Source organism: Tachyglossus aculeatus, chromosome 3 (assembly GCF_015852505.1).
Source record: "Tachyglossus aculeatus isolate mTacAcu1 chromosome 3, mTacAcu1.pri, whole genome shotgun sequence".
In the NCBI taxonomy this organism is placed as follows: domain Eukaryota; kingdom Metazoa; phylum Chordata; class Mammalia; order Monotremata; family Tachyglossidae; genus Tachyglossus; species Tachyglossus aculeatus.
This window is the reverse complement of record NC_052068.1, coordinates 79,099,211-79,115,875: the sequence shown is the minus strand read 5'-3', so window position 1 is coordinate 79,115,875 and position 16,665 is coordinate 79,099,211. Positions and strand designations below refer to the sequence as shown.

The following is a 16,665-nucleotide window of genomic DNA, read 5'->3' as shown; positions in this document are numbered from 1 at the left end:
TCCAGTAATTGCTTTTGCTGGTCAAAACAGAATCCTTTCTGGGAGGTTTTTAGGTCAGTCCAGGACTCATTTGACACTTGAAATGCCCTTCTCTACTAAACCTTTGGTTCTCAAATGTGGCATTCTTAGTTTTCACATGAGTCCTGGACAAATATGGAAAGTTTACCTGCTTCAGCTGGGTGACAGTCTCATAATTATTCAAGAAAAATAGCTGAAAAATTCCAATTTATTAAATGAGATTAAACACAAATAAATCAACTTGAATTAACTATATTGAATTAATGGCCCTATTAACTCCTCTCCGTCTCTGCTAGTGCCCAATTGTATTTAAGGAGATGAGACCATTAAAAATGTGTGGGCTATAAATTTTCAGCAATAATTAGGACTTTTTTTATAGCTCTAGATGCATGTGGTTTGCATTCAAAGTATTAATGTCTGTTTCACCCTCTAGACTACAAGCTCGTTATGGGAGGGGAACGTGTTTGCTAATTGTTGTACTGTACTCTTCCAAGTGCTCCGTATGGTGTTCTACACTTAGTAATCGCTAAGTAAATGCAATTATTTCTCAAAGTATGCATAGTTTTCCACTGGATGTACAAATGCAGTATGGTTTCCAGTACAGTCAGTTTGCAAAGAGCATTGTGTTACAGAAAATGTCTCAAGACTATGCATGATGTGACTGAAGTTGCAAATATACACAAAATGTTTCTTCTGATGTCGAATTTAATTATATCTGGACAGAAGTGTGTTGTGAGAATGTTTCCTTAATTCCTCAGTAGCATTATATGCAAAGCATGTTAATATTAAACTGAACATTTACCTCCATATCTTTGAAGAAAATAAAAGCAGCGTGGTGTAGTGGAAAGAGGAACTGAGTTCTAATCCTGCCTTTTCCACTTGTCTGCTGTGTGACCTTGGGCAAGTCATTTGATTTCTCTGTGCCTTAGTTATCTAATCTGTGCCATTATTTTATTAATTTTTAGTACTCACTAAAGAGTAATGACGGATAGTTTACATGAAAATTGGATAATTTTTAGCATGCATGCTATAAAGAGAATCATGTTGTCAACTGTGAAGAAAGATCACCTTACCTTTCCTATTTTGATAAAATTTAAGTTGACACAGAAACTAGGACTTTTCAATCAATTTTTCAGTTATAATTCTGAGAGCAGAGCACTGTACTAAGCACTTTTTTATGGTATTTGTTAAGTGCTTATTATGTTACAGGCCCTGTTCTAAGCACTGCGATAGATGCAAGCTAATCAGGTTGGATGCAGTCCATGTCCCAAAAGGGGCTCCCAGTTTTAATACCTATTTTACAGGTGAGGTAACTGAGGCACAGAGAAGTTGTGTCTTGCCCGAGGTCACACAGCAGACGTGGCAGACCCGGGATTAGAACCCAGGTTCACTCATTCACTCAGTCATATTTATTGAGCACTTACTGTGTGCAGAGCACGTACTAAGCTCTTGGAAAGTACAATTCAGCAATTGAGAGACAATCCCTGCCCATACCAGGTGAGGTTCTTCTAACACCCACACCCGTGCTTTATCCACTAGGCATTTGGGAATGTACCATCTAACAGCTGGTAAAAATGTTCCCTGCCCACAAGGAACTTATAGTCTAGAGGATTTTATTTTACTATGATTTGTATAGCCCCCCTTTTCAAAATTATACCCATAATTTATACGGTAAAAACAAGAAAGAGGTGCTTGAGGTAAGGCATTCAATTAGCTCTCCCCCATCACTTTACCTCACTGATCTCCTATTATACTGCAGCCTCACACTTCATCCCTCTAATGCCAACCTCCTCACTGTACCTCAGTCTTGTCTATCTCCCTGATGACCCCTGGCCTGCAAATAAATCCCTCCCCCTTCATATTTGACAGACCACCTCATTTCCCATTTTCAAGGCCTTCCTAAAATCACATCTTCTCCAAGAGGTTGTCCCCTGAATAAGCTTTCATTTCCTCTTCCTCGCCCTCCCTTCTGTGTCACCTATGCACTTGGATCTGAACTCTCTATGCACTTGATAGTCACCCTACTCTCAGTTCCACAGCACTTATTTTCATATTCCTATACTCCACCATTTCCCTATCTGTAATTTATTTTAAAGCTTGTGGCACCTTCTAAGCTGTAAACTCTTTATGGGCAGAGATTGGATTTACCCACTCTATTGTATGTTCCCAATCAATCATATTTACTGAGCTCTTATTGTGTGCAGAGCACTGTACTAAGCGCTTGCTAGAGAGTACAGCAGAGATAGTAGGCTTGTTCCCTACCCACCACGAGCTTTTACAGTCTAGAGACTGTAAGAAAATTTCCCAAGCAAAGTTCTCTGCACACAGTAAGCGCTCGATAAGTCCTACTGATTGATGGATTTGCGATGCTTTGTATCTGTCAACTCCTCTAATTCATATTGCTCAGTAAGAGGTGCCACATCAGATATAGACTTTTCTCCCATGTCATCCTAGGAAATAATTAGGATGGGACAGGATCTTTCTCTTAAATGCTCAAAGATATAAATTTAGAGAGTTTGAAGGAAGGAGAAAAAATGTCAAGGAAAACACAGAGAGAAGAGAACTATAGAATGGCTATATTCATTTATATTATAAATATTTTATATGTACGTATAGACATTTAAAATATGTTCCTTCTCTTGGCTTGAGTCTAACTAGCAAATGTCTTGTGCTCAAACCAATGGGATTGTTTGAATCATCTCCGAACACTCCACTCATTCAATAATTATGTTTAACAGGCATGGCCTGTTTAATTTTAGCTTTTCAAATGAAAACAAGGGAAAAGGAAAACATTGTTTACTGAGTGGCAGAGAGCACAAATGGTACAGCAAAATATTTCTGCAACTTAGATTGTATTTACACAAATAGAATGAGTGGACTATATAAAATATAAACATCTGAAGTCTGGGATTGACAAGCCATCTCAGTGGTAACTCGGAGAAGTGAATAAGGAAAATGCTAGTTGAGATGCCTCGGACTCCAGACAGAGGTTCTTTCTGTCAGTGTTGCCCTCTTAGATACTCAAGGGAAATATGACTATTCCAGCTTTATTTTTCAATCTGCTAGTGCACACCAAATTGTACATCATATAACCCAGCTACATCAAAGTGGAAAGATGTTCTTTGGAGTCAGAGGTCGTGGGTTCAAATCCTGGTTCCGCCAATCGTCAGCTGTGTGACTTTGGGCAAGTCACTTAACTTTTCTGTGCCTCAGTTACCTCATCTGTAAAATAGGGATTAAGACTGTGAGCCCCCTGTGGGACAACCTGATCACCTTGTAAGCTCCTCAGCGCTTAGAAGAGTGCTTTGCACATAGTAAGTGCATAACAAATGCCATCTTTATTGTTATTATATAAAAAAAGTGACTTTTCCTCAATTGCTGTTAGGATTTGATCTGACATTTTTGGGCTATATTAATTATCAAAAGGCAAAAGCTAAGCGGTCAATCATAGCCAGTGCCCTTATTGGGGCTAATCTCTGGAGAAGGAGTGGGGATAACCCGAACTGTGAATACAGATTGAGTTCCAGATTAGCCTCCTGGGGCAGGTCCCATCTGAGTATCAGGGGGAGGCAGCCCGAGGTCTTTGGGATTGGACACAGTTTATTTTGCACAACATAGAGGTAGAGGTGAGGAAGATGAGAGGAGGAGATCAGGCTCATGTAGAGTTTACACTGCTTAATGTGAAACGTTTGTAAAGCAGCGGCGCCCAAAGGAAAGAGTGAGGACCTGGCTTCCAATTCCGGCTCTGCTACTTGCCAGCTGTGTGACCTTGGGCAAGTTGCTTAACCTCTTTGGGCCTGTTACCTCATCTGTAAAATGTCGGTTAAAACTGTGAACCCCATATGGGACAGAGACTGCAATTATCTCATCTACCCCAGCACTTACTATAGTGCCTCGCGTATAGAATAAACTTAACAAATGCCGTTAAATCGACAACCAAAAACAGTAATGCATGATCTTTACAGAATATCCAAAGTGGATTAAAAATTGGAAAATACTTAAAAATACTTAAAAACTGTCATACTGTAGTCAGAATTGTATACTACCATCATCATCATCAATCATATTGAGCGCTTACTGTGTGCAGAGCACTGTATTAAGTGCTTGGGAAGTACAAGTTGGCAACATGTAGAGACAGTCGCTACCCAACAGTGGGCTCACAGTCTAAAAGGGGGAGACAGAGAACAAAACCAGACATACTAACAAAATAAAATAAATAGAATAGATATGTACAAGTAAAATAAATAGAGTAATAAATATGTACAAGCATATATACATATATACAGGTGCTGTGGGGAAGGGAAGGAGGTAAGATGGGGGAGATGGAGAGGGGGACGAGGGGAAGAGGAAGGAAGGGGCTCAGACCAGACACAATACTTGAAAACAGGCATTTGAAAGTACACAATCTCCTCACTGAATCTGCACCCTCATCTGATGAGGAAAAAATACGGTCATTATAGGTGGGTGATGGAAAGGTGTTTACAGGGAGTCTCCAGCATTCTCAGTACCAAGCATTAACTGATTAATTAAACTATTAATCACTGATATTTATTGAGTGCTTAACGTGTACAGAGTAAACACTTGGGAAAGTACAGTACAGTTGGTACACACAATCCCTGTGAATAAGGAGCTCACAAACTAGTAGGTAAGGTAGACAATAAAATAAACTTCAGATAAGAGAAGCAACAGAGTATAAGGATCTGCACACAATTACTATGGGGGTGGATTGTGTTAAAGAGAGTTTGGAAGCAGCATGGCCTAGTGGAAAGAGCACGGGCTTTGGAGTCAGAGAACCTGAGTTCTAATTCCAGTTCTTCCAGCTGCTTTTTATGTGACCTTGGTCAAGTCACTTCACTTCTTTGTGCCTCAGTTACCTCATCCGTTACTTATATTGCTAATAATAAGAAGAAGAGGAAGAATATTTTATTTGTGAAGCACTTACTATGTGTCAAGCACCGTATAAGGCCAGAGCAAAAATAAAATAAAGTTGGACACAGTTTAAGTAGAAGGAGGAACAGGCATGGAATCCCCATTTGACAGTTGAGGAAGCAGGCACAGAGAAGTTGTGACTTGCCCAAGGTCACACAGCAAGCAACTGTCAGAGCTGTGATTAGAATGCAGGTCCTCCAACTCTCAGGCCTGTGCTCTTTCCACTAGGCCATGTAGTTTGTCAAAATGGGCTGTATTGTGAAAAGGCACATCATGGGATACATTATTATTTTTTTTTTGATGGCATTTATTAAGCCATTACTATGTGCAAAGCACTGTTCTAAGCGCTGGGGAAGTTACAAGGCGATCAGGTTGTCCCTTAGGGGGCTCACAGTCTTAATCCCCATTTTACAGATGAGGTAACTGAGGCACAGAGAAGTGAAGTGACTTGCCCAAAGTCACACAGCTGACAATAGGCAGACCTGGGATTTGAACCCATGACCTTAAGGTTTCATGTGGTTGATTTTGTTCCAGAGCCAGCCAAATATAATGGTTATGTGATTAAGTTGTTTTAAATTGTAGTTCAATCAATCAGTGGCATTTATTGACCACTTACCATATGTAAAGCACAGGCTCAGTGGAAAGAGCACGTGCTTTGGAGTCAGAGGTCATGGGTTCAAATGCTGGCTCTGCCAATTGTCAGCTGCGTGACTTTGGACAAGTCACTTAACTTCTCTGTGCCTCAGTTACCTCATCTGTAAAATGGGGATTAAGATTGTGAGCCCCCCGTGGGACAACCGTATCACCTTGTAACCTCCCCAGCACTTAGAACAGTGCTTTGCACATAGTAAGAGCTTAATAAATGCCATCATTGTTATTACTATTATTCCCTGACCAGAATGACCTTACAGTCTAGAAAGGAGGAGCTTAATATAAAGAAATAATTCACCGATATGTACGTAAATGTTATGGAGCTGAGAGTGGGATGAATACCAAATGCCCCGTGGGTACAGATTCTAGTGCATAGATGACACAGAATGGGGAGGGGTCAGAAAAAGAGGACATAATCTTGGACGGCTTTAAGCATTTAGTACAGTGCTCTGCACACAGTAAGCACTCAATAAATACAATAAATACGATTGATTGATTCTTGGAGGACATATGACCTTGATACAACTTTGAAGGTGGGGAGAGTTGCGGTCTGTCAGGTATGAAGGGGGAGGGAGTACCAGGCTATAGGCAAAAAAGATGTGGGCGAGGGATCGGCGATGAGAGAGACGAGGTTGGCATTAGAGGAATGAAGCGTGTGGGCTGGATGGTGGTGGGAGATCAGTGAGATAAGGTAGGAGGGATCAAGCTGATTTACTGTTCTAAACCCGATGTTAAGGAGTTTGTTTGATGCAGAGGTAGATGGGCAACCACTGGAAGTTCCTGAGGAGTGGGGAATATGGACTGAATGGTGCCCCCTTCCCTTTATCCCTTCTCCACTCTTTTCAGGTCTTTCCAGCCTCCTGTGCCCCTGAGACTCACCCACCAACCCCTCTTTAGTCCCCTTCCCATTTTATATCTTGTTTGTAAGCCAGTGACTCATAAGCATCCCACTTGAGCCCCACAGTGCCAATGCAGCCAGTAAGAGAAGGGCAAGGAAATGTTAACCAGGTCCCAGCTGGCATGGGAAGCAGTGTGACTCAGTGGAAAGAACACGGGTTTGGGAGCCAGAGGTCATGGGTTCTAATCCTGGCTCTGCCACTTGTCTGCTATGTGACTTTGGGCAAGTCACTTAACTTCTATGTGCCTCAGTTACCTCATCTGTAAAATGGGGATTAAAGCTGTGAGCCCATGTGGGACAACTTAATCACCTTGTATCCCCCCAGTGCTTAGAACAGTGCTTTGCACATAGAAAGCGCTTAACAAATACCACCATTATTATCATTCATTTATTCAGTCAATCGTATTTAGCGCTTACTGTGTGCAGAGCGCTGTACTAAGCACTTAGGAGAGTACATTACAACAATAAACAGACACATTCCCATTCTTCCAGGGGCCAAATACCTTCCTTGATTCAATCCTATTTATTGAGCGCTTACTGTGTGCAGAGCACTGTATCGAGCACTTGAGAGCACAGTACAACAAAAACCAGACACATTCCCAATCTTCCAGTGGCCAGTTACTTTCATTCATTCATTCAATGATATCTATTCTATTCTATTTATTTTATTTTGTTAGTATGTTTGGTTTTGTTCTCTGTCTCCCCCTTTTAGACTGTGAGCCCACTGTTGGGTAGGGACTGTCTCTATATGTTGCCAACTTGTACTTCCCAAGCGCTTAGTACAGTGCTCTGCACACAGTAAGCGCTCAATAAATACGATTGATTGATTGATATTTATTGAGTGCTTGCTGTATGCAGAGCACTGTACTAAGCTCTTGGAGAGTACAGTATAATAATAAACAGACACATTCCCTGTCCACAATGAGCTCACAGTCTGGAAGGGTGTGCCTCAGTTTGGCAGTGATGCCTGGCCCCTTGCCCCTCTCTCTTTAATTCCAACCTTCTGTCCCCCGAAACGTTAGCCTGGGATTCATCCTCTGAGCATTCACCATCTACTGGTCCTCCTTTGGGCTCCCGGGACCCCAACGGGCTCAAGTCCGTAAGTAGAGCGAGCTGACAGCCCAGGCCCTTCACCCCCTCGCCTCCTGTCCTCCCCATAGAGACTCTGTGTGCAGCATGTAGGTTCCTCAGTTTAACCACGCCTCTGTCCCCATGGTGATAGAGCTGGTCACTGCCGGAGACGTCAGAGGCAGGAGCGGGGCTCCGTCTGCTGAGGAACACAGGAGGTGTATCGGGAAAGGAGAAGAAACAAGTCAGAGGTGGGCAAAGTGCTATGTCGGGGGCAGGAACTGGATCCAACCGAGCTTGTCTTCCCACTGTCTAGGATGAGGGGGTGGACGGGGACCCAGGTGAATGGGTACCAGGAGGTATCCCAGCCGGTTTCCTGATAGCGGTTTTCCATCCCTGCCCTGCCGACAGTGTTGATGTACGTGGCTCAGGCGACACGCTGCATCCCTCATTGAAAAATAGAAATTGGGGGACAGCTTGGGGGAAAAATCAAGGGAGATGCTGAGCGCGGCATCTGGTTCTGTGAGTTAAACTGCTCAGAACAAGGGAAAGCAGGGGTGGAGCAGGGTAAAGAGAGGAAGGCCAGGAAAGGGATTCGGTTTCCTGACGGTGGCTGAATATAACCTTGGGGGTGAGGTTTGTGAATCCTGGAGTCCATCAGCAATTAGTGTTTGATGATTTTCCAGATTTTACCTATTGTGGCGGGGGTTTGGGACCCGGACCATGCTTGTAGAACAAGAGGGCGCAATGTTAGAGAATGGATAGGTTTTTTAAAAAAATTTCTGTCCTTCAAATGCAGTGCTACCGAACAGTCTTCCGTGGGGAAAAAGGCAATGGAGGTATTGGAGGAAGAAAAATGAAAAACAGAGATAGTGATTTTTAAGTAGGTTCGTAATGAAACTTATAACAATTAAAAGTATCAAGCTTGTGAGGATTTCTTGCATGAAACGTCAGATCCATTGTGTTTGTCAAAGTTTTCCAGAGGACGATTCAAGCGAAGGAATCAGGGTAGCTGATCTGAGACTTTGACTTAGTTATGCCCCAGCCCTGACTTACTCATATTTTATTGAGTGCTTACTGTGTGCAAAGCACTGTACAAAGCGCTTGGGAGAGTAACTATAACAAGAGACTCATTCTTGCCCACAGCAAGCTCACAGTCTAGAGGACTTATGCTTTCATCTTTGTGAAGGACACTGAAAGAGAGGCCTGGTGGCCACCATATTCCTGAGGGGAGACACTACTGCTGCCATCTTTCTGAAGGCCACTCCATAGGTCCCCTCTGCCATTATGCCCTGAGGTAATGGCGTGTTTTACTGTCTAAGCTAGTCCTGTATGAACCTGACCAGAGTAAAATAATTCTAGTAACTAAAAGTACACCATTTTAGTGTTCTAGGAAATACACTGCATTTTGGTGTTGTCTCAGAGTTTCTTGCATCATAGGGTTGACATTTTCTGGCATTCTCACCAATTATTGCTCGTATAATAACGATGGCATTTGTTAAGTGCTTACTGTGGGTGAAGCACTGTTCTAAGTGCTGGGGGCAGGGGCATATGAGGTGATCAGGTTGTCCCACATGGGGATCACAGTTTTAATCCCCATTTTTACAGATGAGGTAACTGAGGCCCAGAGAAGTTAAATGACTTGCCCAGAGTCACAGAGCTGACAAGTGGCGGAGCCGGGATTGGAACCCATGACCTCTGGCTCCCAAGCCTGTGTTCTTTCCACTGAGCCACGCTGCTTCTCGTATGATTTACAAATCCTCATTTTTTGAAAAATCATTGGTTTCCAAGTGATCCGCACGCGTCTGATGAACTTGAGCATTTACTATAATCCATTGAGCTAAATCACTTGTCATATATTACAATGACCACGACTCCCTCTCCTCACTCAGTTTGAAATGTGTGCTGGTTAAGGAATGTTATGGACTTCTTTGGACTTTTTGATCAACGATGTTCATTCAATCGTATTTACTGAGCGCTTGCCTGTTGGGTGCAGAGCACTAGAATAAGTACTTTGGAGATTTCAAGAAAAACAGAAAATCTGACTGCCCTCAAGGACCTTATTTTCAGAGAAGCTTGCAGTCTAGTGCCTGAGTGACTTGAGACGGTAGATACATGATCAGTAGTCCTTTGTGCCACCCAAATGCCTTTGGTGGGTTTTTTGCTGCGGGACAGGGAATTTGTCATTTTCTTGTTGTATTTATGAGAAGCAGTATGGCTCAGTGGAAAGGGCAAGGGCTTTGGAGTCAGAGGTCATGGGTTCAAATCCCCACTCCGCCAACTGTCAGCTGTGTGATTTTGGGCAAGTCACTTAACTTCTCTGTGCCTCAGTTACCTCATCTAAAATGGGGACTAAAACTGTGAGCCCCCCGTGGGACAACCTGATTACCCTGTAACCTCCCCAGTGCTTAGAACAGTGCTTTGTACATAGTAAGTGCTTAACAAATACCATTATTATTATTATTATTATTTTTATTATTACTCTCCCAAAAGCTTAGTAGAGTGCTCTACACCCATTCATTCATTCATTCAATTCAGTCGGATTTTTTGAGTGCTTACTGTGTGCGCAAAGCACTGTATTAAGCATTTGGGATAGTACAGTATAGCAATAAGCAGACACATTCCCTCAGTTTACAGGCTACAGTAAGCTTACAGTCCTACTGCACGCAGTAAGTGCTCAGTAAATATGATTGACTGCCCATGCTATTTTTGATTCTGCCTCTTTCACTAGTGGATCAATCAAAGGCTTTGCCTAAGAAGAGCCATCCCTCCTCCCCTTTCTGTTCAATACTTGGCAGCTGTGTCATCCAGGTGCTGTTGCCTCTGCACTGACCACACCGATACCACATTGCATGAGGTTTAACATGTCTGTGAATTGCTTCTTCTGACCACACACTGTTTGTGGGAGCCCCACTTTAACTTATCTATCAGCACGATTTGGGGATTCCGCCTACATTTATTTTGTCATCGTTTCCTTTGAAGCCGCTGTGGGCTGCGGAAATCTCAGTGCTTGCAGTTTGAATCCATTTCAGGGCCCTGTGATTAATTCTACCCCACCATTTGATGCTAAGAATGGTCTTGCAGATGATGCTGAAGGAAGTGCTGAAGAAGTAGAACATGTCATTTGTGGTAGGCTCCAGGTTTTGAAGCCAAATGAAATGTTGGACAATCGGTACAGCCCAACAGTTCCTCACTTTAGTGTAGAGTTCAGTGCCAGACTGATGTTACACTCTTTCTGCCAGCCTCCAAGAACCAGGTGGTCCTTGTTGATCTGGCTCTCTCTTTTTTGACAGAGCATCAGTAGCAGAGTAATAATAATTATAGTAGTGTTATTTGTTAAGCATTTACTATGTGCTGAGCACTCTACTTATCTCTGGAGTAGATACAAGATAATCAGGTTCCACATGGGATTCACAGTTTAAGTAGAAGAGAGAACAGATATTGACTCCCATTTTCCAAATGTGGCACAGAGAAATTAAATGACTTGTCCAAGGTCACGCAGCAGATAAGTGGTGAAGCTAGAATTAGAACCCAGGTCCTGTGATTGCCAGGCCTGTGCTCTTTCTAGGCCACATGGAAGAATGACATATTGGCCGCGGAATAAAATTTAAAATGTTTTGAAGAGTCCAACTTATGAAAGATGTACTATGCTAGTTAAAGGTGTTGAGCTACACATGAAAGTCAAGGGATAATCGTCATTACAGCGAATGATACATGCTTAATTTCTGCAAGTTTTTGTACTGAGTATTGAGAATTATGATTCAGACAAGGTCTCTGGCCCTCAAGAGGTTTACAGTCTAAATGCTCAAGGGCTAGGGAACCGAGCAAGTTCAGAATGAAGCAGCGCTTTAATAAACTTAAATGCAAAGCAACAAGCATGACAATAATAACAGCACAGAAAGAAGTCATGCATTACTGTTTATTCACCCTAAAGACTGTAAGCTCACTGTGGTCAGGGAACATGTCTACCAACTCTATTTTATCGTAATAATAATAATAGTAATAATGTTGGTATTTGTTAAGTGCTTACTAGGTGCCAAACACTGTTCTAATCGCTGGAGTATATATAAGGTAATCAGGTTGTATCTGATTACACGTGGAGCCCACAGTCTTCATCCCCATTTTACAGATGAGGTAACTGAGGCAGAGAGAAGTGAAGTGACTTACCCAAGGTCACACAACTGACAAGTGGCAGAGCCTGGACTAGAACCCACGACCTCTGACTCCCAAGCCTGTGCTCTTTCCACTAAGCCAGGCTCCTTTTCCTACTCTTGTACTCTTCCAAGCACTTAGTACAGTCCTCTGCCCACTGTAAGTGCTCAGTAAATAAGACTTATCGTTGTAGGAAAGAGTACTCAGATTTCTCAGCTTAGCCTCATTGTTTCATTCAGGATTGTCTCATGTCTAAGCAGTCACATCCATCCCAACACTTGAGCAGTTGTGACGGAGTTTGTCTCATAGCTGTGGAACAAGGCTTCTCCCTGGCAGTGGTGAGAGAGGGAGAGAGATGCCCACCCCCAGCCCCGAGAATTTTGATGGAAAGGAGCTGAGGTCTTCCTGACCCTTTTCTTAGCCATGGAGATGAATTCTTTTTGGCCCTTTCGTTAGCCACGGAGCTGAGTTTTCCCTAAGCTGTTCTTTAGTCATGTCATGGAATATTGAGGACACTGAGAAGTAGCATGGAGTAGGTGGAAAGAGCATGGGACTGGGAATTAGAGAATCCAATTTATAATCCTGGCTCTGCCAATTTTCATTCATTCAATTATATTTATTGAGTGCTTACTGTGTAAAAAGCACTGCATTAATCTCTTGGTAGAGTACAATATAGCAATAAACAGACACATTCCCTGCTCATAAGGAGCTCACAGTCTAGATGAGGGGACAGGCATTAATATAAATAAATAAAACCTACATATTCAGTCCATCACTAAGCCTGTCGATTCCACGTCTACAACATCGCCAAAATTCATCCTTTCCTCTACATCTAAACTGCTACCACATTAATCCTTATCCTACCTCACCTTGATTACTGCATCAGCCTCTTTGCTAACCTACCTGCCTCCTGTCTCTTCCCACTCCAGTCCATTCTTCACCTGGATCATTTTTCTTTAAAAATGTCCAGACCATGCTTCCCCACTCCTCAAGAAACTCCAATCGTTGTCCACTCACCTCTACGTCAAATAAAAACTCCTCACCATTGGCTTTAGAGCATTCAGTCCCCTTGCCATTTGTCTACTGTGTGACCTTAGGCAAGTCACTTCACTTCTCTGTGCCTGGTTCCATCATCTGCAAAATGGAGACGTAATTGTCTGTTCTCCCTCCTACTTAGATTGTGAGCCCTGTGTGGTAATTATTTATTTTGTATTTTCCATTCATTCATTCAATCATATTTATTGAGCACTTATTGTGTGCAGAGCACTGTACTAAGTGCTTGGGAAGTACAAGTTGGCAACATATAGAGACGGTCCCTACCCAACAGTGGGTTCACAGTCTAGAAGGCGGAGACAGACAACAAAACAAAACATATTAACAAAATAAAATAAATAGAATAAATATGTACAAGTAAAATAAGTGGAGTAATAAATATATACAAACAAATATATATATACAGGTGCTGTGGGGAGGGGAAGGAGGTAAGGCGGGGGGATGGGGAGAGGAAGGAGGGGGCTCAGTCTGGGAAGGCCTCCTGGAGGAGGTGAGCTCTCAGTAGGGCTCTGAAGGGAGAAAGAGAGCTAGCTTGGCGGATGTGCGGAGGGAGGGCATTCCAGGCCAGGGGGAGGACGTGGGCCGGGGGTCGACAGCGGGACAGGCGGGAACGAGGCACGGTGAGGAGATTAGCGGCAGAGGAGCGGAGGGTGCGGGCTGGGCTGGAGAAGGAAAGAAGGGAGGTGAGGTAGGAGGAGGCGAGGCGATGGACAGCCTTGAAGCTGAGAGTGAGGAGTTTTTGCCTGATGCATAGGTTGATTGGTAGCCACTGGAGATTTTTGAGAAGGGGAGTAATATGGCCAGAGCATTTCTGCACAAAGATGATCCAGGCAGCAGTGTGAAGTATAGATTGAAGTGGAGAGAGACAGGAGGAGCACTTCGTACCTTTCTTGACACAAAACACTTAAAATATCAGTATTATTATTATTTGTACATTTGATCATGCAAAATTCTCATCTTGTGTATTAGTCATCTGTCTATTCAGTTTCTGGCAGGTAGCAACCAATTCCAGGTAAGTTGGGCAGCAGTTAAGGACTGAGGCTTGTACTTACCTCTGAAATTAAAAGAACTTGGTGAATTGATAATTGACCAAATGATGTATCCGGGTATCTTAAATACCTACGGCAGGGATATGACAGATCTATAAGATGGTAAACATGATGAACAAGTGTTTGGGTGTAAGCAGTGAAGGAGGAGAAGGATTTTTTCTTTTGATGGTGTTTATTTACTTTTAGGATGATTGCTAGTGATAAAGTGATGAGTAACAGGGTGGCATTAATGAAAGAAAACAGACCATTGGATAATATTTGAAGTACAATTAACACCCTGCCAGTGGTGAGTTTCCTCTCAGATCCTTTTCAACTAAACTTTATACTGAACTCACTCATTCACTTGTCTTAGGCCGTTGAGTTGTCTCCGACCCACAGCGACTCCATGGACACATCTCTCCCAAAATCCACCACTCTCCGCCTGCAATCATTCTGATAGTGTAGCCATAGAGTTTTTTTGGTAAAAATATGGAAGTGGGTTACCAGTGCCTTTTTCCACGCAGTAAACTTGAGTCTCCGCCCTCGACTGTCTCCTGTGCTGCTGCTGCCCAGCACAGGTGAGTTTTGATTTGTGGCAGATTTCTTTCCACTCACTAGCCACTGGCCAAGCTAAGAATGGAATGGGTAGGCCTCTGCTTGACTCTCCCTCCTGTAGCCAAAACTATAGTAGAGTATTGGAAACTCTCTAGATGCGATCCTGAAAGGGGACATATTTGCTACCCTTTTTTAAAAAATGGTATTTCCTAAGCGCTTACTCTGTGCCAGGCACTGTACTATGTGCTGGAGTAGATACGAGATAATCCAAGTTGGACACAGTCTTTGTCCCATATAGGACTCGCAGTCTTAATCCCCATTTTGCAGATGAGGTAATTGGGGCACAGAGAAGTTAAGCAACTTGCCCAAGTCACAAAGCAGACAAGTGGTAGAGCCAGGAATAGAACCCACTAGGCCACACAGCTCCTCTCTCTGCTACCCCTTCACCGATCTCATACCACGAACCCACAGCCCTGGATCACCTCCACAGTCTGTTTCATTCACTTTCACTCCTGCGCTTGAGCTGCAGATCACTTGTGGCAGAAAGCCAGATATCAGGCCCACTTTGTCCACCTCAGATCCATCCTTGCCTGTTTTAATTCTGCCCAGCAACATTATTTCTCCATCCTAATTGACTCCCATGCCCATTGCTCTCACCAGTTGTTTCAGATTAACTCCCTTCCCAAGACCCCATTCCCCCACCTCCCCCACCCACTTGATTGAGAAAATTGAATCGCTCTATAATCTCTCCTGTTCCTCTCCAATCCTTCCCTTCTCATGCCCCTTCTACAAGCCACCCATTTTTCCCAGCAATGTCTCAAGAAATGTCCCACTTCCTATCAAAATCTATCCCCTCCACCTGCACCTCTGACCCCCATCCCTTCGCACCTTATCAAAACATTTGCTTAATAACAATAATAATAATAATAATGGTATTTGTTAAGTGCTTACCATGTGCCAAGCGCCACTGTTCTAAGCGCTGGGGTAGAAACAAGGTAATGAGGTTGTCCCACATGGGGCTCATAGTCTTAATCCCCACTTTACAGATGAGGGAACTGAGGCACAGAGAAGTTAAGTGACTTACCCAAAGTCACATACCTGACAAGTGGCAGAGCCGGGAATAGAACCCATGACCTCTGACTCTCAAGCCCGTGCTCTTTCCATTGAGCCATGCTGTTAAGAGTGGCCTAGTGGAAAGAGCGAGGACTTGGGTTCTAATTCTGACTCTACCACTTATCTGCTGTGTGACTTTGAGCAAGTCACTTAACGCCTCTATACCTCAGTTTCCTCATCTGCAAAATGGGGATGTAATACATGTTTTCCCTCCATCTTAGACTGTGAAGCCCATGTGGGACCTGATTATTTTGTATCTACCCTGGCACTTAGTAGAGTGCTTGGCACATAGCAAATACCAATATTATTATTGCTATAATTGTTGATAATATTAGCCACCTGGTTTCAGGATTTCTGCTGAGCCTGTCCACCATGAGAGATTTTCTGGGTACTTTTTAAGAAAGAAACAGTCCCCCTCAGTGGTATGCTTCTGTCAGGCATTCCTTGCTTTTGGCAGTTTCTTGCACTCACCACAGTGAGTTGTGGATTGGGCATTGCCGGGGTAAGGGGTCTCTCATTTTTCTGTGATATATGATGGGCTGGTGACTGCTTATCAATAGTTTATTGCTATGGTTTATTTTATTTTTTAAAGCATGTCTTCTGTCCAACCCATTACACATTTAAATACCCTTCGTGCAGTCATGTAGGAGTCTTGTCTTGGATTTCATAGTGAGTGTGAAAATATTTTTTAAAGCCACGGTAAAGCAAAAACCTCAGATGATGTAACTAGGAGAAAGTAGTAGGAGCAAATAGCCAGCTTGGTGAACAGTAAATAGTAGTGAAGTCACTCTTTTGATCAGAGGCTTGAAGAAAAAGTGGCGCCAAGAAAATAAAAAGACTTCAAGGTACTACACGTGGCAAATGCCACCACTCAGCCAGTAGCTCTCTATATTCATTCATTCCTTCAGTTATATTTGTTGAGCGCTTGCCATGTGCAGAACATTGTACTAAGCGCTTCAGAGAGTACAATACAACAATAAACAGACACATTCCCTGCCCACAACAAATTTAAAGTTAAGAGGCCAGGAGACAGGCATCAGTACAAATAAATAAATTACAGATATGTACATAAGTGCTGTTAGGTTGGGGTTGGGAGGAGGAAGAAATGGAGCAAGTCAGGAAGATGCAGAAGGAAGTGGGTGAAGAGGAAAGGAGGGGCTTAAACTGGGAAGGCCTCTTGGAGGAAATGTGTCCTCAATA

General features: G+C 43.1%; 1 protein-coding gene and 1 non-coding gene across 9 annotated transcripts in view; one reads left to right on the top strand and one right to left on the bottom strand.

Annotated features, from left to right (window-relative positions):
* NEDD4L (NEDD4 like E3 ubiquitin protein ligase) overlaps positions 1 to 16,665 on the top strand; it is a 431,023-nt gene that overhangs the window by 205,230 nt on the left and 209,128 nt on the right. The window contains exon 1 of one of the 8 annotated variants that reach the window (XM_038743607.1): positions 7,744 to 7,815. The exons of the other annotated variants lie outside the window; for them this stretch is intronic. The gene's annotated coding sequence lies outside the window, so the exon portion shown is untranslated. Of the gene's footprint in view, positions 1 to 7,743; positions 7,816 to 16,665 lie in introns of those variants that run through there. 8 annotated transcript variants of the gene reach the window in all.
* LOC119926232 lies at positions 14,386 to 14,525 on the bottom strand. The gene has a single exon (XR_005450124.1). It is a non-coding gene; the product is annotated as a small nucleolar RNA SNORA7 (small nucleolar RNA).